We start from the raw sequence: 24017 nt of genomic DNA, 5'->3' as shown, positions 1-24017 counted from the left end.
TTGACAGTGTGTCTCTATACATCTCAGTCTCTAAACCACTAGGATACCTGCCACCTTGACAGTGTGTCTCTATACCTCTCAGTCTCTAAACCACTAGGATACCTGTCACCTTGACAGTGTGTCTCTCTACCTCTCAGTCTCTGAAGACACCCAGCCATGGTTAGGATTATTAGAGAAGCATTTCTTGCTGAAAGACAGTTTCATTTCATCTGGTTTCAGAAATAATGTATTGTATATGTTCATAACCCCGTCCACCTATAAGATGTGGGGGATCTGTATGACTAAGAAGAGATACAAAGAACTCTGACTTTAAAACGTCTTCTCTTTTTAGTCCTAGATATGACTAGGGTTACTGCTGAATGTAGTACCTCTAACCCTGACCCTAGACCTGTCAGTAATAACCACACTGTAATGTAAAGTAGTACCTCATTCTCAATGATCAGTCAATACATACAGTATTCATTTCACCTATAGTACATTGTATCAATATCAAGTTCCCTCCTCATTACAACCACGTATTAATCATTATAGACACTTATAATCAGTGTTATAACACATAAGTGAGTTATAAGGCATTATAAAGATCATTAAAATAATTATAGATATGTACTTCATAGAAACTGTATATTTGTCTCCTTCTCAACGTTGCCTGCAGTTCTCTCTCCCTCCCTCCTTCCTTCCCTCTAAACTCACATATCTGGCAGAACCAGAAAGTCCATACCTCCCACAAACTCTCTTCTGTGGAAACGAAACTGATCTGAGCCTCTGTGTCGTCTGTCTGTGTGCGTGTGAACAACCGTCCAAATGGCTCAACAGGGAGTTCTGCTGGACCAGGACCAGTTCTGTTGTTCTGTCTGTCTGGATCTACTGAAGGAGCCGGTCACTACTGCCTGTGGACACAGTTACTGTAGGAGCTGTATTGAGGGTTGCTGGGATCAGGATGTCCTGAAAGGGGTCTATAGCTGTCCTCAGTGCAGAGACCTTCACTCCAAGGCCTAATCTGAGGAAAAATAACATGTTGGCTGAGCTGGTGGAGAAACTGAGGAAGACAGGACTCCAGGCTGCTCCCCCTCCTGCTCTGTGCTATGCTGGACCTGGAGATGTGGCGTGTGATGTCTGCACTGGGACCAGAAAGCAGAAAGCCCTCATGTCCTGTCTGGTATGTCTGGCCTCTTACTGTGAGACTCACCTCCAACCTCACTATGAATCTCTTGCTTTGAAGAAGCACAAGCTGGTCAAAGCCACGGCACAACTACAGGAGAAGATCTGCTCTCATCATGACAAACTGCTGGAGGTTTACTGTCGTACCGATCAGCAGTGTATATGTTATCAGTGTGTGATGGAAGAACATAAAGGCCATGATACAGTGTCAGCTGCAGCAGAGAGGACTGAGAAACAGGTAAGACCAGAACAACATGTTGGTGACTGTCTGATAAACAAGGAATTAAATATACAGTAGGAACTAAGACTGTTTGAATATGAGATCATTATATTATATACAATATGAAATTAAATGGATCCACACATATGAACACAAACCTTGAGTATATTGAGTTTGTTACAAATTTTATTTTATTTTATTTATTTATTTCACCTTTATTTGACCAGGTAGGCTAGTTGAGAACAAGTTCTCATTTGCAACTGCGACCTGGCCAAGATAAAGCATAGCAGTGTGAACAGACAACACAGAGTTACACATGGAGTAAACAATTAACAAGTCAATAACACAGTAGAAAAAAAGGGGGAGTCTATATACAATGTGTGCAAAAGGCATGAGGAGGTAGGCGAATAATTACAATATTGCAGATTAACACTGGAGTGATAAATGATCAGATGGTCATGTACAGGTAGAGATATTTGTGTGCAAAAGAGCAGAAAAGTAAATAAATAAAAACTGTGGGGATGAGGTAGGTGAAAATGGGTGGGCTGTTTACCAATAGATTATGTACAGCTGCAGCGATCGGTTAGCTGCTCAGATAGCAGCTGTTTGAAGTTGGTGAGGGAGATAAAAGTCTCCAACTTCAGCGATTTTTGCAAGTCGTTCCAGTCACAGGCAGCAGAGTAAGGCGGCCGAATGAGGTGTTGGCTTTAGGGATGATCAGTGAGATACACCTGCTGGAGCGCGTGCTACGGATGGGTGTTGCCATCGTGACCAGTGAACTGAAATAAGGCGGAGCTTTACCTAGCATGGCCTTGTAGATGACCTGGAGCCAGTGGGTCTGGCGACGAATATGTAGCGAGGGCCAGCCGACTAGAGCATACTCGCAGTGGTGGGTAGTATAAGGTGCTTTAGTGACAAAACGGATGGCACTGTGATAAACTGCATCCAGTTTGCTGAGTAGAGTGTTGGAAGCAATTTTGTAGATGACATCGCCGAAGTCGAGGATCGGTAGGATAGTCAGTTTTACTAGGGTAAGCTTGGCAGCGTGAGTGACGGAGGCTTTGTTGCGGAATAGAAAGCCGACTCTTGATTTGATTTTCGATTGGAGATGTTTGATATGGGTCTGGAAGGAGAGTTTGCAGTCTAGCCAGACACCTAGGTACTTATAGGTGTCCCCATATTCAAGGTCGGAACCATCCAGTGTGGTGATGCTAGTCGGGCATGCGGGTGCAGGCAGCGATCGGTTGAAAAGCATGCATTTGGTTTTACTAGCGTTTAAGAGCAGTTGGAGGCCATGGAAGGAGTGTTGTATGGCATTGAAGCTCGTTTGGAGGTTAGATAGCACAGTGTCCAATGACGGGCCGAAAGTATATAGAATGGTGTCATCTGCGTAGAGGTGGATCAGGGAATCGCCCGCAGCAAGAGCAACATCATTGATATATACAGAGAAAAGAGTCGGCCCGAGAATTGAACCCTGTGGCACCCCCATAGAGACTGCCAGAGGACCGGACAGCATGCCCTCCGATTTGACACACTGAACTCTGTCTGCAAAGTAATTGGTGAACCAGGCAAGGCAGTCATCCGAAAAACCGAGGCTACTGAGTCTGCCGATAAGAATATGGTGATTGACAGAGTCGAAAGCCTTGGCAAGGTCGATGAAGACGGCTGCACAGTACTGTCTTTTATCGATGGCGGTTATGATATCGTTTAGTACCTTGAGTGTGGCTGAGGTGCACCCGTGACCGGCTCGGAAACCAGATTGCATAGCGGAGAAGGTACGGTGGGATTCGAGATGGTCAGTAACCTGTTTGTTGACTTGGCTTTCGAAGACCTTAGATAGGCAGGGCAGAATGGATATAGGTCTGTAACAGTTTGGGTCCAGGGTGTCTCCCCCTTTGAAGAGGGGGATGACTGCGGCAGCTTTCCAATCCTTGGGGATCTCAGACGATATGAAAGAGAGGTTGAACAGGCTGGTAATAGGGGTTGCGACAATGGCGGCGGATAGTTTCAGAAATAGAGGGACCAGATTGTCAAGCCAGGCTGATTTATACGGGTTCAGGTTTTGCAGCTCTTTCAGAACATTTGCTATCTGGATTTGGGTAAAGGAGAACCTGGAGAGGCTTGGGCGAGGAGCTGCGGGGGGGGCCGGAGCTGTTGGCCGAGGTAGGAGTAGCCAGGCGGAAGGCATGGCCAGCCGTTGAGAAATGCTTGTTGAAGTTTTCGATAATCATGGATTTGTCAGTGGTGACCGTGTTCCCTAGCCTCAGTGCAGTGGGCAGCTGGGAGGAGGTGCTCTTGTTCTCCATGGACTTCACAGTGTCCCAGAACTTTTTGGAGTTGGAGCTACAGGATGCAAACTTCTGCCTGAAGAAGCTGGCCTTAGCTTTCCTGACTGACTGTGTGTATTGGTTCCTGACTTCCCTGAACAGTTGCATATCGCGGGGACTGTTCGATGCTATTGCAGTCCGCCACAGGATGTATTTGTGCTGGTCGAGGGCAGTCAGGTCTGGAGTGAACCAAGGGCTGTATCTGTTCTTAGTTCTGCATTTTTTGAACGGAGCATGCTTATCTAAAATGGTGAGGAAGTTACTCTTAAAGAATGACCAGGCATCCTCAACTGACGGGATGAGGTCAATGTCCTTCCAGGATACCCGGGCCAGGTCGATTAGAAAGGCCTGTTCACAGAAGTGTTTTAGGGAGAGTTTGACAGTGATGAGGGGTGGTCGTTTGACTGCGGCACCGTAGCGGATACAGGGAATGAGGCAGTGGTCGCTGAGATCCTGGTTGAAGACAGCGGAGGTGTATTTGGAGGGCCAGTTGGTCAGGATGACGTCTATGAGGGTGCCCTTGCTTACAGAGTTAGGGTTGTACCTGGTGGCTTCCTTGATGATTTGTGTGAGATTGAGGGCATCTAGCTTAGATTGTAGGACTGCCGGGGTGTTAAGCATATCCCAGTTTAGGTCACCTAACAGAACAAACTCTGAAGCTAGATGGGGGGCAATCAGTTCACAAATGGTGTCCAGGGCACAGCTGGGAGCTGAGGGGGGTCGGTAGCAGGCGGCAACAGTGAGAGACTTATTTCTGGAGAGAGTAATTTTCAGAATTAGTACTTCGAACTGTTTGACCTGGAAAGTATGACATTACTTTGCAGGCTATCTCTGCAGTAGACTGCAACTCCTCCCCCTTTGGCAGTTCTATCTTGACGGAAGATGTTATAGTTGGGTATAGAAATCTCTGAATTTTTGGTGGCCTTCCTGAGCCAGGATTCAGACACGGCAAGGACATCAGGGTTAGCAGAGTGTGCTAAAGCAGTGAGTAAAACAAACTTAGGGAGGAGGCTTCTGATGTTGACATGCATGAAACCAAGGCTTTTTCGATCACAGAAGTCAACAAATGAGGGTGCCTGGGGACATGCAGGGCCTGGGTTTACCTCCACATCACCCGCGGAACAGAGAAGGAGTAGTATGAGGGTGCGGCTAAAGGCTATCAAAACTGGTCGCCTAGAGCGTTGGGGACAGAGAATAAGAGGAGCAGGTTTCTGGGCATGGTAGAATATATTCAGGGCATAATGCGCAGACAGGGGTATGGTGGGGTGCGTGTATGGCGGAGGTAAGCCCAGGCACTGGGTGATGATGAGAGAGGTTTTATCTCTGGACATGCTGGTTGTAATGGGTGAGGTCACCGCATATGTGGGAGGTGGGACAAAGGAGGTATCAGGGGTATGAGGAGTGGGACTAGGGGCTCCATTGTGAACTAAAACAATGATAACTAACCTGAGCAACAGTATACAAGGCATATTGACATTTGAGAGAGACATACAGCGAGGCATACAGTAATCACAGGTGTAGAATTCGGAAAGCTAGCTAAAACAGTGGGTGAGACAACAGCTAATCAGCTAGCATAACAACAGCAGGTAAAATGGCATTGACTAGGCAACGGGGCCGACAGATAAAACAAACAAGCAGAATGGAGTACCGTGATTAATGGACAGTCCAGCGTGCATCAGCTATGTAGCCAAGTGATCAGAGTCCAGGGGCAGCGGTGGATGGGGCAGGGGGGCTGGACTGGCGAGTGTTATCCAGGTTAAGAAACTAACAATGACTAAATAGCTTGTAGCTAGTTAGCTGGTTAGCTTCTGGAGGTTCTTGAGTGTCTTCTAAAAATTAAAAATAATAGCGATTCCGTATCACATTGGGTGAGGCAGGTTTCCGGAAGGTATAAACAAATTTTTAAAAATCGGGAAGAGATAGAAAGTACATATGGGCCACTGCGTGTTTGGGACGCGGCGATGCAGACGGTTAGGAGGCCTGTGCTAACAAGCTAACAGATTAGCAGGCCGGGGGAAAAAAGGTAGTAGTTAGCGGACCTGGGTTAAACAAGCTAGCAGTTAGCATGCCGAATTAGCAAGCAAGGAGATAGCGAGGGCTAGAGAGTTAGCCTTTGGAGGACGTCGCGGTGGGGTGAGTCTGTTTATTCCTCTTAATGCAGTGACATCGATAGACCGGTCGTGAGTCCGGGTATTGTAGCCCAGGAGTATGCTAGGAGCACAGGAGGTCTGGCCGGGTTAGCTTCAAGCTACGTGGGTGGAAACGCTAGCCAGGAGTAATCAACCAGGGTTGCGGTTTAGCTCGATAGCTAGTTGTGAAGATCCAGCTGAAAAATGTTCCGTGTACGGTGGGAATCCGGGGATAAAAAAATAAATAGGTCCGTTATGCTCTGGTTAGCGTCGCGTTGTTCGAACTGGCGAGAGCTTTCCGAGCTAAAGGTTAGCTGATGACCGGTTAGCTGAAGACCGCTAGCATAGCTGGTGGTTAGCTTCAGTTGAGGGGTTCCGGTTCCGAAGTAAATATAAATACTTTAGGAAAAGTAGCTACATTGGGTGAGGCGGGTTGCAGGAGAGTATTTGGAAGCTTAGATTTAGCAAAATGTTTTTAAAGATATGCGAAGAAAAATATCTAAAACAATATGAAAAAGAGACGATATTTACAGAGAGACGATACGACTACGCCATCTTGGATTATTATCAAATGTATCACCATTTTCTAAAGTCAAACACTGTTATCATTCTGAATGGCCTTTTATTAGTCCAACGTTCAGTCTCAACCCCTTGATACATGTAGGCCTACCATAAAAACTATAATCATTCACATAGCAACATAATATAATATTGTAAAGGGACTTCCTCAGGATTGTAGACCTTCCTCTCTATGGGTCCTATGTCACATTACTATACTATTGATCTACTGGACTAATAAAGCTTGATAGCTCATTGAAGAGTGATTCTCCACAGAGGCAGCTGGGGATGAGTCAGCAGAAGGTCCAGCAGAGATTCCAGGAGAGAGAGAAGAGGCTGAAGGAGCTCCAACAGGCTGTGGAGTCTCTCAAGGTGAGTATTGTTGACCAGAGTAGACACACCATTTCACTTCTCTCCTCCAGTCAGAGAGAGAGAGAGAGAGAGGGGTCCCAATCCAATCCCACTGACCCCACTGTTGGGAACAGGCTGTCTGGACCCCTTTCAGAGAATAGACTGGTTCATGTAACCAACTGGCCTGCCTCATCACATAACCATGAGTAACCATGACGACTCATGTCCCCTATACATTAAAATGGAACTGTATTTCTCTCAATTGAATTAAATTCATAGGGCTTTATTGGCATGGAAATATGTTAACATTGCCAAAACAAGTGAAATAGACAATAAACAAAAGTGAATTAAACAATCAGAAATTAACAGTAAACATTACACTTGGAAGGGATTTGGGGTTTGGGGGAGGGTCTATTAGAAGTTAGTAGGACTCTTTTATTTTCTCAGAAGTACTGAGTTAGGTAGGAGGATTTAGAGTGGTGTAAACCGTGATTGAACACACTCCAGAACAGTAGGTGGCGCCATGCACATTTAACGTTGGTTTGAGGACCTCCATTATATCATAGAAGAAGAAGTTGGTCTGTGTGGGTTTTGTTGTTCCTGAGGAGGGCTACTATTCTTTTCTCTTTTGGTTTTCAAGCATTTTCAGAATGTATTAAAGCCAAAGCTAAAGCTTCCCTAAACAATTCAATACATCAGTCAATATATTTTCTCTGTGATTTATTTTCTCTCCGTTCCATCGCATCTTAACCGTCTTACCGGGCGGGCACTAACTAGGACCCGGGGGAGGCTGCTGCTGCAGAGGCTGCTGCACCGCTCGTGACTGTCAGTCCTCCTTGTAGCTCATTGGTTAAGCTGTGGCTCGAGACTGTTAACAGTTAACGGATAGGAAACGGCTCTGACAGGACACATTCATGTCGAGGCAGTGATGTGAATGTGTGGTAAGTTAGAATAGAGAGAGAGAGTTTTCACTACTATAGACTTTGGTCATAATCAAAGCTTTGTTAACCAATAGGTTTTTATGTGAGGCTGCCTGTAAGTTACAGTGTAACAGACGTTACTAACGGTAACGGTGTCTTTTAAATCCAACATAAGTTATGTGGCGATGATATCTAGTTAACGTTGTATTTAATGTAGTGTAATGACCTGACTAGATCATAAAGGAACAATTGTCCAGACAGAGAATTGAGTTACGAATTGACGGTTTATTAGCAACTTTACACAGGCTACTGTTTGGCCTTAGCTCACGCCAAATAAATGAAAGATACCCCACAAGCCAATCGGGACCTTCTCTTGTGAAGCCCAGACGTAAGAGAGGGAACAAAGGCTGAACCTTAACTTCCAATGCCCCGCCCCCTCCACGCCACTCCGCCAACCACCAGGATGCCCGGCATAAGAACATCCCAGGCATTCCTGTGATTGGCAGATAGCAGGTTGATTGCCATGTCGGACCCCGCGAACACTGGGAACTGGTAAGTACAACACAACCACCTACTAGCCGAACACATAACACACAGCTGTCTGTGCGGGTCGCTACAGTAGTTTTACTATCTGTGCCAGGCTATAAATGACACAGATAATATCTAGTTAACGTTGTATTTAATGTAGTTTTACTATTGTTAGTGTTACATACTGGAGAGGGAATGCAAATCAACGACGCTGGACAGAGTGGAATCAGGTGTATCAAAAAGGCCGTTTATTGGTCAAAGATATCTTGTCCTGCCGTTTATCGTGCATGGACCTAAGGAATGTGACTGCTGTGAGGAGTCAGAATAATTAGGCTGCTCAGCCAGAGTTTACAGCAGAATGTATACACAGAATAATTTAGGTGGAGTCTCGTCGTGTTGGTCTTCTGACTGGTCCTGAAGAGTTGGAGGCGGGCCTTGCTCTAGCCAGAGCGGGCCCCATTGGTGCACAGCAAAGTCCTTTGCTCTTGGCACCCGACCAGTAGGGGGGGTAGAGTGTGTGTGTACAGTGCTTCATGAAATGTATGTGTGTCCAGGAAACGTGGATATTGGTAATGTCTGCTTTAGGCTCAGGTGTTTCCTGTCTTTGCAGGAGTGCATGCAGGGTTCAATGTCAGCGAGATAGCTTGGCACTTCTAAGCCCGTTAGTGTTGCAGGATGTTCTTTGTAGTTTTACAGGGGAGTAATATTTGCGTGATAGCAGCTGTGTGTCCTTCGGATAATCATGTTATTGCACACAGGCTCTAGACTTGGCTGAAGGCTGAAGACACTGGGCCCAGAGTTATCTGAGGGCATCCGGTTTAACCAGAGCTTTGGTCTGCTAGTAACGCTTTATATTAGATTATTTATATAACAAATCCCCCTCTTCACATCTTATTAGACGTGAACAATATAAATAAAATATGAAGCAACCAAACAATTTGGTAGGAACCAAATTTTTGAGTCCCCCTCTTCACGTCTTTTAAGACGTGAAAACTATAGCATAATGGTGGCGGTTGCATTCGTCGGTATACATAAGGTGGTGCTTCTAACCTTGTCTGGTGTGCATGGTGGGTCTGTAGGTGTAGTGCTGCGTTTTGTGTGTGTGAGATTGAAGGGAGTGGTGCTAGGAATGTATCAGGGATAGGGGTTGGGGTGAGAGGGGTTGATGCTTTAGTATGTGTTTGTTGTTCTATTAACCATGTGAAAGTGCCCAGGGACACCCCAAATATCAGTAGGAATATCACAAACAGTGGTTCAGATATTCCTAGCCTCACCCAGGGAGGGAGAAATGTCCCTCTAACTGGGCGAGGTTCCTTTATCAGGGATAGAGGGGTTTGATGCCCCATTACCTGAGTCAGGAATATCTTCATTTGGAATCAAATTTAGGCTGTTCAAATCAGCTCTGACCTCTGTCAGTGTTCTGGAAGGAGTTGGGGCTGGAGTGCAATGTGTAAGGTGGTGCCAAGGTGCGCCTGATTTACCTTTGACCTGGACTGAGTGTGAAGTAACCTCCTTCACTTCGTACGGTCCAGTCCACCTGGGTTCCAGCCACTTTCTCTTGTGGACTTTAACCCTCACCCAGTCACCAACCTTTACCTTCAGTGGTGGCGTGTCCCCCGGCAGACTCCTCCTCCTGGACCTTGTGAACCTGGGTAGAGAGTGCTGCAGAGAGAACCGTCAGTTTTTTCACATAATTAGACATTACAATTTTTTTGTACATCAAGGGCGGGCATATGACCTCCCTCCCTTGGTGGACCAGGCATGACTCTACCAGTCATTATCTCATGAGGAGAGAGATGGGTGCCTGCTCCTGGTGATGCTCTCATTGCCATCAACACCAGAGGCAGGACTTCAACCCATGTCAACTTCGTACCTGCACATACTTTAGCTATCTTAGCTTTCAGCTTTTGGTTTAACGTTCCACCAGATTTTGGGACTGGGAGTAGTACACAGAACCAAATCTGTGTGTTATGCCAAATCTTGTGAGCCATTTGTCAAATATGATTTGTCTTGGGATGCCATACCTGGGTATTAGTTTGGTTTGTAGCCACTTAACGACTGACCTAGCATCCTCCTTCGCTGTTGGTATTGCTTCTACCCATTTGGAGAACCTATCTACCATAACTAGGAGATAGCGTTTATCTTTAGAATACATTGTCGGGGCCCATGTCGGTGTAATCTATACTAATATCCTGAAAACATGCATTATGTAATGGGTATGAGCCCATTGGTGTTTTGATATGGTTTCTTTAGGTTGTGCATGGAGGTTCCTTGATCGTAGGATGACCGGTGCTGCCACCCCCTCAGGGCCACACACAATGGTACAACACCTGATAGGTGGGGTCAGGTGCATCATGTCTTCGTCCCAGTCTTCAGTTTAGGGGCAGTCATCAGTTTCTGTTGCATTGAGTGTGCAATGGATCTCAGCTTGGGGAGTCTTGTATGGGTGCAGAGTGTAGATTTGAGCTGTCAGTTGGTTGAACTTAAAACCTGTTAAGGCTACCCCTGAATACTGCCCCTTCTGGAGGAATTCGGTACCCATATAAAACATGATACATTTTTGTCAAAAGTTGCTAATATATGCATATAAAAATTATTATCGAATAGGAAACACTCTAAAGCTTCTAAAACCGTTTAAATTTTGTCTCTATGTAAAGCAGAAGGCTCAGGGCATGCATTCTCCCAAAGTCTCTCTTGTAATGAAAAAAGTTGCCACCACTTCGACGTCATCGTATACACACTTCCCAAGCAGTTATAACCATGGAAACAGTTTCTACGTCTTCAGCGTGAAGCCTGCTTTCGATGAGGCGTGTAACTGTGAGAATCGCGCGCTCACGAGACGTTCAGCGTGCCCAAACGTCTCGGTGACGCAAAAAAAAAGTTTCCCCAATGCGCGCTGGGATATTTCTCTCTCTTTCCCTCAGGATGGATTGAACAACGTGTGTGTGTCTGTTCGCCCTCACGATTGCTGTAGACCTTTATAACATGTTAACCTTTCAGGGCCACATGATCCCCTTTGGGATCAAGCCCCACCCCCCCTGAGCTGTAATGTGGCGCAGGGAACGCAAGAAATAATCCTAAAAATATTTAACCCCCACAGAATCGCTTGAAAAATGGCTCAAATGAAAGATAAAGAAGTTATTTATCTACCAATTAAGACTTGCTGGGTAGATAAATAACTTCTTTATCTTTCATTTGAGCCATTTTTCTTGCGATTCTGTGGAGGTTAAATATTTTTAGGATTATTTATTGCGTTCCCTGCGCCACATTACAGCTCAGGGGGGGTGGGGGGAGTTCCCAAAGGGGAACTAGTAGCTCTAACAGGTTCAACTGGATGTGAGGGGTGGTAGGCCCTGTGGGTAGGCATTTTAGCCAGTATACTTCTTGGGTTTCAGACAGCGTGGGCGTCGGCTGGAGTGGCATCATCATAATTCTTGCTGGGCGATCAGGTGTTGAAGAGGGAGGGTTGGTGGATACTTCCACTCCACTTTCAGTAGTATGTGAGGGAACTTGATAGTAGAATAGGTGCATCCTGTGTCTACCAGGAACTGATGGGGGACACCCTCAACTTCGCACATCATTGTTGGTTCAGTGTGCTGTTGAAAGTGTTGTCTCTCTTCTCCTGCCGTGGGTGGTGGGCATTTTTATGGCCAGGGCATGGTGTCCCCAGTCATTCCCTGGAACTGCGGTTGGTTGTATGCGGGTTGCTGATGCATGGGTATGGGTCCTGGTTGCTGATGTTCGTACTGTTGAGGTCTATTTCCACCCCTTCCCCTCCCATATGGACCTCTCGTAGAGTTCCACTGATGTTGTTGTGGTGTGAGTGGGTATGGGCACTCTCGTGAGTAGTGCCCTGGAGTTCTACAGTTGAAACAAACCCCTCCCCTGGGATGGCCTGGTATCCATTGCGGCTGGTATGCAAGTTGTGGTTGCGGAGGATACCAAGGCTGAGGAACTCCAGGTTGCCCCACTGGAGTAGGCCCCGGGTTGGCTGGTTGAGGACCGGCCTGCTGTTGAATCATCTGAGACACAGTCTGGGCCACTATTTGAGGGATGTCTGTTTTGGTGGCTGACTCCTGGGTTTCTTCCACCACCATCTGTTTCTTAGGTTTTTCTCCTTTTTGTGCTTCCTTCAATTGGAGTTTCAGGAGTTGTACCTGGAGGGACTGGACTTGGTTCTCGGATCCCCCTCTGTCTTTATTGTGTTGGCCCACATGGTGGTGCACATGAACATTAAATTGGGTCAAAGTAAGTGCGATCAGTCCCACCGTTCCTCTCAGTTTGATCTTTACATCCCCTGGGCAGCCAGTGACCACCATCTCTTTCCACATGTTGAGGGTGGTGACTGTATGGTCAAATGGTTCATCATGGACTGATCTCCAGGTGGATTTAGCTCTATCCAGATATTCTGCTGGATGCTCACCTGGGTTGATAATGAAGGAGGACAGGGTGGCATGGTTCCTTTTAGTAGGATAAGCTCTGCGCAGTTCATCCCATAATACGGTCCTGAATCGATCTAGGGGCAGGGTGGCTGGCTGGGCTCCGAGATCGGCTGCTGTCATGATGCCGTTCATGGTGCCATGGTTGGTGGCTCTGGATAGTAGTGCTTTCATGTCTCCTAGGCAGAGATCCAGACCGGAGGTCAGAGTCTGCAGCTGGTGTAGCCATGCGGAGGCCCCTCCATGTAGGCTGGGCATCTGTTCCATCAGTGTGGTCAAGTCAGTCATTTTGCAGGGTTGGTACTCTACGTAGCGTGGATCATCTGCTGGGAATAGAGGATACATGCTGGCTCCACCCGGTTCCAGGTCCCAGTCCTCTCTCGTGGTCACTCCTTGAGATCTTAGTCCAGCCACCCTGGCAGACTTCCGGGTTGCGGTCGCCCCCTGGGTGTTGGTTACGTCAGTCACCTTTCCCTTCATCATGCCTTCGATGTGGTACTCACTCATCCCTCTGCCTTCATTATTCCTCTGGCCCTTGGCTTGGGCTATTGATTCACTTAATTCTCTCCTTAAGTGTTGTATTTCACAGTCTATTTCTAAACTGGTGGGTGTCTTTCTGTTGCTTTTCCTCATCATCTTCCGTCGCCTGGCTCACGTGGCTGATATAGGACCCTTCCTCGACTTGGAGGCTTCGTGGGGAACCCTTTAGATGGAAGTAGTTGGGGTTTGGTCGTTGTGCCTCCAGGGGGAAACGCTCATCTGCAGCTCTATTTCCTGGGCTTGTGAAGGAGCCCACAGCACCTCCGAGATCTATCAGGAGGGGGGCGGCGGAGTTTCCAGGGAAAGCTCCTTCCTTGCATTGGTGCTCTCGCTTCTGGGGGGTGTGACCTGTATGTGGAGTTGCTGGTGGTGGGGAGTGGCTCACACTCTATCTGCCCTCCTGTTATTCCGAAGCTCATAGCCCCATTCAGCTGGCCCGCCTGTACGCTTAGCACTGGGGCCTGTATCGCGGGCTGGGTCCCGGTGAGGAAAGGGTTACCTTTGAACGGGTTGTGAGAATGCCCACGTTGGTTATGCCCCATTGAGTATGGTGGAGGTTGGGCCACCTCTAATGGTATTTCTGGGTATAGTGAGGGAGGAGCAGACGCCGTGCTGGCGTTGGCCACTTGGGGTACTGTGGGTAAACTCTCGAGTGGAGTTTTTTTCTCTGCTAAGGCCACACACAACATGTCCAGTTTGTTTTTTGGCAGCACTCTTCTACTTTCTTCTATTGCCCACGTCCCTATTTTTAACTCCGCTTCGGCTCGCTCTCTCTCTTTAGTGCCGTGGTTCTTGAACAAATGAGTCTTGTTCCCCTCTGTCTCACTTGCTTTTGCTCCCTTTACGGCTTCTTCCAGCCCTCTTTGCATAGATTGGAGTTCCTCGTCTACTGGAGGTCCCCCTCTAAGGTAACCCGTCTGTATCCATTTCAGTCTTACCCCCTCCCACACTATTTTAATTTTTTTATACTGGTCTTTCCCTCCCGCTCTATTAGTCATGCGCTGTTGTAAGTATTCATTGAACTTAAGTTTGGGTGTATTTGAGCCAGGCATGTTATCACAAAATAATTACGTGAACTGCTAAGATAATTATTAACGCGGTTAGGCAAGATATAACTGAGGCAGTGATTATCTGAAAAAGGTCTTATATGGCTTCCTAATTCCTGTTCTAGCTCATCTGGTAATGTCTGAAATGTGTCCTTTAGGTTTCAATCATTCCTGTACTACGTCCTGTGTAATATGTGTTTATTTCTATCTTTGTATACCCAGCCCGTATTGTGGTGTTAGCTCAGACTCCTCGCATGCGCACCCACCTCCGCACACAAAAGATTTATCATTGTGTGGTGACAGCTACGTGTGTTTCTCCGCTAGTAATTTGAAAATGTTCAGCGATTTATTTTAGGTATTTTCTAGAAATGATTGAGCAATCCCCTCTTGGGACAATATGTTAGCAAATTCAAGCGGTTCTATAACATTTGTCAGAATAAATCTATCTCCTTAGGAAATATCGAAAAATAGAAGAACCCCCAAAAAATTGTTCTGCAAATTATTTAAATACTTTCTGTAAATAATTAAGTAACTTCCTTTAAGAACTTATATCAGTAAATATGAGCGATTCTATAGCAATTGTCAGAATAATTTGAAACTTTAGGCAATATCAACAGGAATGAAAAAAGCGAAAATCAGTGTTTTAGCCCGGCGGCTGTCAATCAAAGTTGCACGGCCATTCGACTACTAAGGTAGCTTTGTCTATCAGCACGTGTGCATAATAGCCCAGTTACGTATCCCAACCTAGCGGTTTACTCCGCGACAAACGTTTCTCTCAATTTAATTTCCCCGGTCTCAAAATCATGGAACGTCAACTCTGGTTCATATGTTTTCTCAATACTACATTCATTCATACGAAATTCACATTGAAATTCCAACATCCATAATTGTGTCCATTACATGTTAAAACACAGCCTCTGCTTTTCCTCACCTCTATACACAACCCAATATATATATAATTAGGACAGTTTTCTATGCAGATTTCAGAACAAACAGCGTCCCGAAGGAATTTAACACATTGGTCAATCACAATTCACTCATTCCTATTAAAATAACTCAGTATAGGCCAATTAATAAAAAATTAAAAAATGTAATCATTTTTTTTTCCTTTTTCTTTTGTCTTTATACAAAACAAGATATCCTTAATCAATGCCTGTAAAAAATGTATGTAAAAAATAAATTGGCAACGATTCATACTCACGCTCAGTACTTTCTGATCAAAATTTGGTTTAGACTATAATACAATATGCAGATTTCGATTTAACAGGCTCTGCTCACCTTTCAAGTAGAGCGCTCCGATCAGATTTCCTGAGGCAAGACGAATAGCTGTGGGTCACTCTTCCGTCTGATTTTGAGCCGCTGATCTGTTTCGTCCTCTCACACTAATTTATCATAGATCGAATCCAGGAATAACCATCCTCTTGCTACCATTTTGTTAGTGTTACATACTGGAGAGGGAATGTAAATCAACGACGCTGGACAGAGTGGAATCAGGTGTATCAAAAAGGCCGTTTATTGGTCAAAGATATCTTGTCCTGCCGTTTATCGTGCATGGACCTAAGGAATGTGACTCCTGTGAGGAGTCAGAATAATTAGGCTGCTCAGCCAGAGTTTACAGCAGAATGTATACACAGAATAATGTAGGTGGAGTCTCGTCGTGTTGGTCTTCTGACTGGTCCTGAAGAGTTGGAGGCGGGCCTTGCTCTAGCCAGAGCGGGCCCCATTGGTGCACAGCAAAGTCCTTTGCTCTTGGCACCCGACCAGTAGGGGGGGGGGGGGTAGAGTGTGTGTGTACAGTGCTTCATGAAATGTATGTGTGTCCAGGAAACGTGTATATTGGTAATGTCTGCTTTAGGCTCAGCTGTTTCCTGTCTTTGCAGGAGTGCATGCAGGGTTCAATGTCAGCGAGATAACTTGGCACTTCTAAGCTCGTTAGTGTTGCAGGATGCTCTTTGTAGTTTTACAGGGGAGTAATATTTGCGTGATGGCAGCTGTGTGTCCTTCCCTTGAACTGTTTTGTGCGAGGATAATTATGTTATTGCACACAGGCTCTAGACTTGACTGAGGGCATCCGGTTTAACCAGAGCTTTAGATTATTTATATAACACTATCTAGTTTTACTGGTAAGTACAACACAACCACCTACTAGCCGAACACATAACACACAGCTCTCTGTGCGGGTCGCTACAGTAATTTTACTATCTGTGCCAGGCTATAAATGACACAGATAATATCTAGTTAACGTTGTATTTAATGTAGTTTTACTATTTGTGCCAGGCTATAAATGACACAGATAATATCTAGTTAACGTTGTATTTAATGTAGTTTTACTATCTGTGCCAGGCTATAAATGACACAGATAATATCTAGTTAACGTTGTATTTAATGTAGTTTTACTATCTGTGCCAGGCTATAAATGACAGAGATAATATCTAGTTAACGTTGTATTTAATGTAGTTTTACTATCTGTGCCAGGCTATAAATGACACAGATAATATCTAGTTAACATTGTATTTAATTGATCACAGCTTTCTGCTTTCCATGTCAAGATTTTGGTAAAAAACATTACATTTGATTATTTTGTCAGCAAAAATTGGAAAAAATCTTTGTTTGTCTTTGTCAAACAGGCTGGACGTCCTCCCAAAGATATGCTTAAAGTTCTGAATGATGATATGATATAGATATATATATATATATATATATATATATATATATATAGAAGAGGACTGGCCACCCCACATAGTCTGGTTCCTCTCTAGGTTTCTTCCTAGGTTTTGGCCTTTCTAGGGAGTTTTTCCTAGCCACCGTGCTTCTACACCTGCATTGCTTGCTGTTTGGGGTTTTAGGCTGGGTTTCTGTACAGCACTTTGAGATATCAGCTGATGTACGAAGAGCTATATAAATACAATTGATTTTATTTTATTTGACCTGTGACCTCTTTGATTGTCTGTCCAGGAGGGAGGAGAGTAGAGCAGGACCAAGAGGTGTTCGGTACCTGTCTGTTCAGGAGGGAGGAGAGTAGAGCAGGACCAAGAGGTGTTCTGTACCTGTCTGTCCAGGAGGGATGAGAGTAGAGCAGGACCAAGAGGTGTTCTGTACCTGTCTGTCCAGGAGGGAGGAGAGTAGAGCAGGACCAAGAAGTGTTCTGTACCTGTCTGTCCAGGAGGGAGGAGAGTAGAGAAGGACCAAGAGGTGTTCTGTACCTGTCTGTCCAGGAGGGAGGAGAGTAGAGAAGGACCAAGAGGTGTTCTGTACCTGTCTGTCCAGGAGGGAGGAGAGTAGAGCAGGACCAAGAGGTGTTCTGTACCTGTCTGTCCAGGAGGGAGGAGAGTAGAGCAGGACCAAGAAGTGTTCTGTACCTGTCTGTCCAGGAGGGAGGACAAGGCCTGGTGGACCTGGAGAGCAGGGTTCTGACTCAATGAGGTGCAGAGAGGCTACTGAACCTACTGTCTTTTTCTGTCTCTCTCTCTGTCTCTCTCTCTCTCTCTCTCTCTCTTTCTCTCTCTCTCTCTCTCTCTCTCTCTCTCTCTCTCTCTCCAGCGCTCTGCACAGTCAGCAGTGGAGGACAGTGATCAGATTTTTACTGAGCTGATCCGCTCCATTGAGAGAAGGAGCTCTGAGGTGAAGGAGCTGATCAGAGCCCAAGAGAAGGCTCAAGTGAGTCAAGCTGAAGGACTCCTGGAGCAACTGAAGCAGGAGATAGCTGAGCAGAGGAAGAGAAGCACTGAGCTGGAGCAGCTCTCACACACAGAGGATCACATCCATTTCCTCCAGGTAACTAAACTGTCTTGTTACATGTGATATGAAATTAACTGGGATATGTCTCTCTGTCCGTCCCTCTCGCTCTCTCTGTCCGTCCCTCTCTCTCTCTCTGTCCGTCCCTCTCTCTCTGTCTCTCTCTCTCTGTCCGTCCTTCTCTCTCTCTCTGTCCGTCCCTATCTCTCTGTCCGTCCCTCTCTCTCTGTCCGTCCGTCTCTGTCTGTCTGTCTGTCCCTCTCTCTCTCTGTCTCTCTCTCTGTCTCTCTCTCTCTGTCTCTCTCTCTCTGTCTCTCTCTCTGTCTCTCTCTCTCTCTGTCTCTCTCTCTCTGTCCGTCTCTATGTCCGTCCCTCTCTCTCTCTCTCTCTCTCTCTCTCTCTCTCTCTCTCTCTCTCTCTCTCTCTGTCTGTCCCTCTCTCTCTCTCTCTCTGTCCGTCCCTCTCTCTCTCTCTCTGTGTCTGTCTCCTCTCTCTCTGTCCGTCCCTCCTCTCTCTGTCCGTCCCTCTCTCTCTCTGTCCGTCCCCTCTCTCTCTCTCTCCGTTCCCCTCTCTCTTTCTGTTCCCCTCTCTCTGTCCGTTCCCCTCTCTCTGTCCGTTCCCCTCTCTCTGTCCGTCCCTCTTTCTCTGTCCGTCCCTCTCTCTCTGTCCGTCCCTCTCTGTCCAACCCTCTCTCTCTGTCCGTCCCTCTCTCTCTGTCCGTCCCTCTCTGTCTCTCTCTCTCTCTGTCCGTCCCTCTCTCTCTGTCCGTCCCTCTCTCTCTCTCTCTCTCTGTCCGTCCCTCTCTCTCTGTCCGTCCCTCTCTCTCTCTCTCTCTCTGTCCGTCCCTCTCTCTCTGTCCGTCCCTCTCTCTCTCTGTCCGTTCCCCTCTCTCTGTCCGTCCCTCTCTCTCTGTCCGTCCCTCTCTCTGTCCGTCCCTCTCTCTCTGTCCGTCCCTCTCTCTCTGTCCAACCCTCTCTCTCTGTCCGTCCCTCTCTCTCTGTCCGTCCCTCTCTCTCTGTCCGTCCCTCTCTCTCTCTCTCTCTCTCTCTGTCCGTCCATCTCTCTCTGTCCGTCCCCCTCTCCCCTCTCTCTCTCTCTCTCTGTCCGTCCCCTCTCCTGTCCCTCTCTCTCTGTCCGTCCCCCTCTCTCTCTGTCCGTTCTCCTCCGTCCCTCTCTGTCCGTCCTCTCTCTCTGTCCGTCCCTCTCTCTGTCCGTCCCTCTCTCTCTGTCCGCCCCTCTCTCTCTGTCCGTCCCCCTCTCTCTGTCCGTCCCTCTCTCTCTGTCCGTCCCTCTCTCTCTCTGTCCGTCCCTCTCTCTCTGTCCGTTCCCCTCTCTCTGTCCGTTCCCCTCTCTCTGTCCGTTCCCCTCTCTCTGTCCGTTCCCCTCTCTCTCTGTCCGTCCCTCTCTCTCTCTCTGTCCGTCCCTCTCTCTCTCTGTCCCTCTCTCTCCGTCCCTCTCTCTCTCTCTCTGTCCGTCTCTCTCTGTCCGTCCCTCTATCTCTCTCTCTGTCCGTCCCTCTCTCTCTCTCTGTCCGTCCCTCTCTCTCTCTCTCTCTCTCTCTCCAGAGTTATCAGTCTCTCTCTCTCTCTCTCTCTCTCTCTCTCTCTCTCTCTGTCTGTCCCTCTCTCTCTCTCTCTCTGTCCGTCCCTCTCTCTCTCTCTGTCTGTCCCTCTCTCTCTGTCCGTCCCTCTCTCTCTGTCCGCTCCTCTCTCTCTGTCCGTCCCTCTCTCTCTCTCTCCGTTCCCCTCTCTCTTTCTGTTCCCCTCTCTCTGTCCGTCCCTCTCTCTCTCTCTGTCCGTCCCCCTCTCTCTGTCCGTCCCTCTATCTCTGTCCGTCCCTCTCTCTCTGTCCGTCCCTCTCTGTCCTCTCTCTCTCTGTCCCCCTCTCTCTCTGTCCGTCCCTGTCCTCTCTCTCTGTCCTCTCTCTCCGTCCCTCTCTCTCTCTCTCTCTCTGTCCGTCTCTCTCTGTCCGTCCCCTCTCTCTGTCTCTCTCTGTCCGTCCCCCTCTCTCTCTCTGTCCGTCCCTCTCTCTCTCTGTCTCTCTCTCCATCTCACTCCAGAGTTATCAGTCTCTCTCTGTCCTCCCTCTCTCTCTCTCTCTCTCTCTGTCCGTCCCTCTCTCTGTCCGTCCTCCAGAGTTATCTCTCTCTCTCGTCTCTCTCTCTCTCTCTCTGTCCGTCCCCTCTCTCTGTCCGTCCCTCTATCTCTCTCTCTCTCTCTCTCTCTCTCCCGGTATCAGTCTCTCTCTCTCTCTCTCTCTCTCTCTCCAGAGTTATCAGTCTCTCTCTCTCTCTCTCTCTCTCTCCAGAGTTATCAGTCTCTCTCTCTCTCTCTCTCCAGAGTTATCAGTCTCTCTCTCTCTCTCTCTCTCTACAGAGTTAGCAGTCTCTCTCTCTCTCTCCAGAGTTATCAGTCTCTCTCTCTCTCTCTCTCTCTCTCCAGAGTTATCAGTGTCTCTCTCTCTCACACTCTCTCTCTCCATAGTTATCAGTCTCTCTCTCTATCTCTCTCTCTCTCTCTCTCCAGAGTATCAGTCTCTCTCTCTCTCTCTCCAGAGTTATCAGTCTCTCTCCAGTATCAGTGTATCTTCAGACTTACCCAGCATCGTTGTCCGTCCTCTTCAGTACTTTGGAGATGTGAGTAAGTCTGTGTCTGAACTGAGAGAGAAACTAGAAGACTTCCTTAAAGGAGAATGGACCAAGATCTCCACTACAGGTGTGTTGAAAACAATAAGAACATCAACTTTAGACCATTGAAAGTTCCCTACTAGTCATATACATGTGGAATATGGTCTGATGATAACATTCCCTCTCTCTGTCAATGTGTTTGTGTGTCTGTAGTGAATATAGTGGATGTTGTACTGCCTCCAGAGCCCAAGACCAGAGAACAGTTGTTACAATGTGAGTCTCTTTATTGTGAAGTAACTAACAGTCTCTTTTTACTGACACTCCTAACAATCCCTCTAGAAATATATAGCAATAGTAGATCTAATCAAAGACTGGGTATCTATCTGACTCCTCATATTTCTCTGATTTGATCTCTGCTGTGCTCTAATCAAAGACAGGGTAGATACAGTATCTGACTTAACTTATTGTTCCCACTCCCCTCATTGGTCTCTGCTCTTCTCCCAGATTCCTGTCAGCTCACACTGGACCCAAACACAGCAGACACACACCTCTCTCTGTCTGAAGGGAACAGAAAGGTGACCTACACACACCTCTCTCTATCTGAAGGGAACAGAAAGGTGAAACGTACAGGCCAAGTCCAACCATATCCTGACCATCCAGACAGATTCACCAACTGGTACCAGGTTCTGTGTAGAGAAGGTCTGTCTGGACGCTGTTACTGGGAGGTGGAGTGGAGTGGGGTTGTTATTACAGCAGTCTCATATAAAGACATCAGCAGAACAGGGACAGATAGTGGATTTGGACTCAATAACAAGTCCTGGAGTTTACATTGCTATAGAGGTGGTTATTGTTTCAGACACAATAATGTTGTGACTAAAGTATCAGGCCCTCAGTCCTCCAGAGTAGGAGTGTACCTGGATCACAAGGCAGGTACTCTGTCCTTCTACAGTGTCTCTGACACAATGACCCTCCTCCACATAGTCCAGACCACATTCACTCAGCCCCTCTATCCTGGGTTTTGTCTCTCTGGTACTGCTGAGCTGGTTAAACTGTAAACTGATTTGTTATTAATTAAAATGCAATACAATGTTTTAAACTTGTACATTTCCATGAATCATGATGTATATTGGTTGTCAATTAGAACCATTGATATGTTTTCTCAGTTGGTTCTCTGTCTCTATGTAATTCTCCTCAGTGTCATTGATCAGCTTGTTGGCTCGGTCCTAATTGATGTGTTCTCTGTCACCTGGAGCTGCATGGAAAATGGTCCAGGAACTAAAGGACAATTCTGGACTAGTCAGCCCACTACAAGCTGGTATCACTTACTTTCTACTAAACTATATGGTCTGGTTTCCCAGAGACAGATTAATCCTAGTCCTGGACTAAACAGTATGTTCAATGTAGATGTCCAGGAAACCGGCCCTAAATGTGCCATCTTTCATCCTCCCATACTGCTCAGTCCAGCAACATTAAACCTGTCCAGCAGGTGGTGCTGTTGACCAAACAATAAAACCAACAGATATCTTGACTTGCCACTCAGTATATCAGGAATGTTCAGAATAGTACTTTAATATCATTGGAGATTGATGGTCTTTTTAATCCACTATCCAGAGTCAGGAACAGATGAAGTTAGGTCTGCTACTGTTCAGTGATTAAATATGATTTATGGTGATGGGAAATAATAAAAAACACTCAACTTCATCTAGTAATAGTTTTCCTTTGTTATTTATTCCAAGGTGTGTCTTTAACTTGTAAATGTATTGTGTGGAGGTGAGCTAGTGGTGTGGCTGATAGAATAGAATGAAAAGGGAGGAGGGGAGGAAGAGGGGAGGAGTGAAGGGCTGTTGAAGAAACCAGATGAGGAAGATGTTCAGGGGAATTACTGTCTCTGTTCCAAATGGTTCCCTATTCCCTACGTAGTACACTACGGTGCTTCTGACCAGGTCTAAAGTAGTGTTTTACGTAGGGAATAGGGTGTAGACTTATTACAATATCATGCTTTGTGTTTGGCACAAAAATATATTAGATCTCCACCCCCCACTTCCTGTCTGTCATCCCCCAGTTCTGTTAAGACTTCCTCTCATTGAACTGGGCCTCATTCTAAATGGTCACTTTGTATTGATAGTCCATACTGGTCTTTACTATGGTTCTACATACAGTACCTGTATTGATAGTCCATACTGGTCTTTACAATGGTTCTACATACAGTATCTGTATTGATAGTCCATACTGGGCTTTACTATGGTTCTACATACAGTACCTGTATTGATAGTCCATACTGGTCTTTACTATGGTTCTACATACAGTATCTGTACCTGGAGGGTTTATACTCACATATTCCTTTATCTCCACAACTTTATCTGGTTCTCTCCCACTTCCATCTCTCCTTTCTAAGTGTGAACTTGTCCACTTCCCATCGTGGATTTAAAGGAAATGACTGGTTTATGTAAACTCCCTCTACCCCATGTCAACACCAATCCAATGCTTTTACATTTGTGAGGAGTAGAGAAGGAATGTTCCACTTCAGGAGGAAGGAGAGTTTATTGGGACTCCCCCATGGAGTGATGATAGAGGGATGTGAAAGAGGAGAGAGGTAATGGTTGTACTCCCCCATGGAGTGATGATAGAGGGATGTGAAAGAGTAGAGAGTTAATGGTTGTACTCCCCCTTGGAGTGATGATAGAGGGATGTGAAAGAGGAGAGAGGTAATGGTTGTACTCCCCCATGGAGTGATGATAGAGGGATGTGAAAGAGGAGAGAGGTAATGGTTGTACTCCCCCATGGAGTGAGCTATATATATATGTAAACTCCACGTCAACACCAATCCAATGCTTTTACATTTGTGAGGAAATGGTGAGGGACAGGAATGATATACTGAGCAGCAGGAGAGGACATTGGAGGAAATGGTGAGGGACAGGAATGATATACTGACCAGCAGGAGTGGACAGTGGAGGAAATGGTGAGGGACAGGAATGATATACTGACCAGCAGGAGAGGACAGTGGAGGAAATGGTGAGGGACAGGAATGATATACTGACCAGCAGGAGAGGACAGTGGAGGAAATGGTGAGGGACAGGAATGATATACTGACCAGCAGGAGAGGACAGTGGAGGAAATGGTGAGGGACAGGAATGATATACTGGCTGTCTGTAATAAAGCCATTGAGGAGAACGAAGACACCTTTGCCAACGTGGCGTCCATCAGTCTACCATCAATCTCCTGCCTTTTGAAGAGGCACCAGGTGTCTATGAAACACATTTACCTGGTGCCTCTGAGAAACAACGACCAGATGAAACAGCCAAGTATTTTATTATTATTGGGGTGGCAGGTAGCGATAGTGGTTAGAGCGTTGGGCCGTGCGGCAGGTAGCGTAGTGGTTAGAGCGTTGGGCCGTGCGGCTGGTAGCGTAGTGGTTAGAGCGTTGGGCCGTGGGCAGG

General features: G+C 46.5%; 1 pseudogene; it reads left to right on the top strand.

The window, feature by feature from the left end:
* The first annotated feature begins 543 nt into the window (after positions 1–543).
* LOC135561393 (E3 ubiquitin/ISG15 ligase TRIM25-like) lies at positions 544–22281 on the top strand (annotated as a pseudogene).
* The last annotated feature ends 1736 nt before the right edge of the window (positions 22282–24017 follow it).

Source organism: Oncorhynchus nerka, linkage group LG17, assembly GCF_034236695.1.
Source record: "Oncorhynchus nerka isolate Pitt River linkage group LG17, Oner_Uvic_2.0, whole genome shotgun sequence".
Taxonomy (NCBI): domain Eukaryota; kingdom Metazoa; phylum Chordata; class Actinopteri; order Salmoniformes; family Salmonidae; genus Oncorhynchus; species Oncorhynchus nerka.
This window is presented reverse-complemented; position numbering and strand designations above follow the sequence as displayed.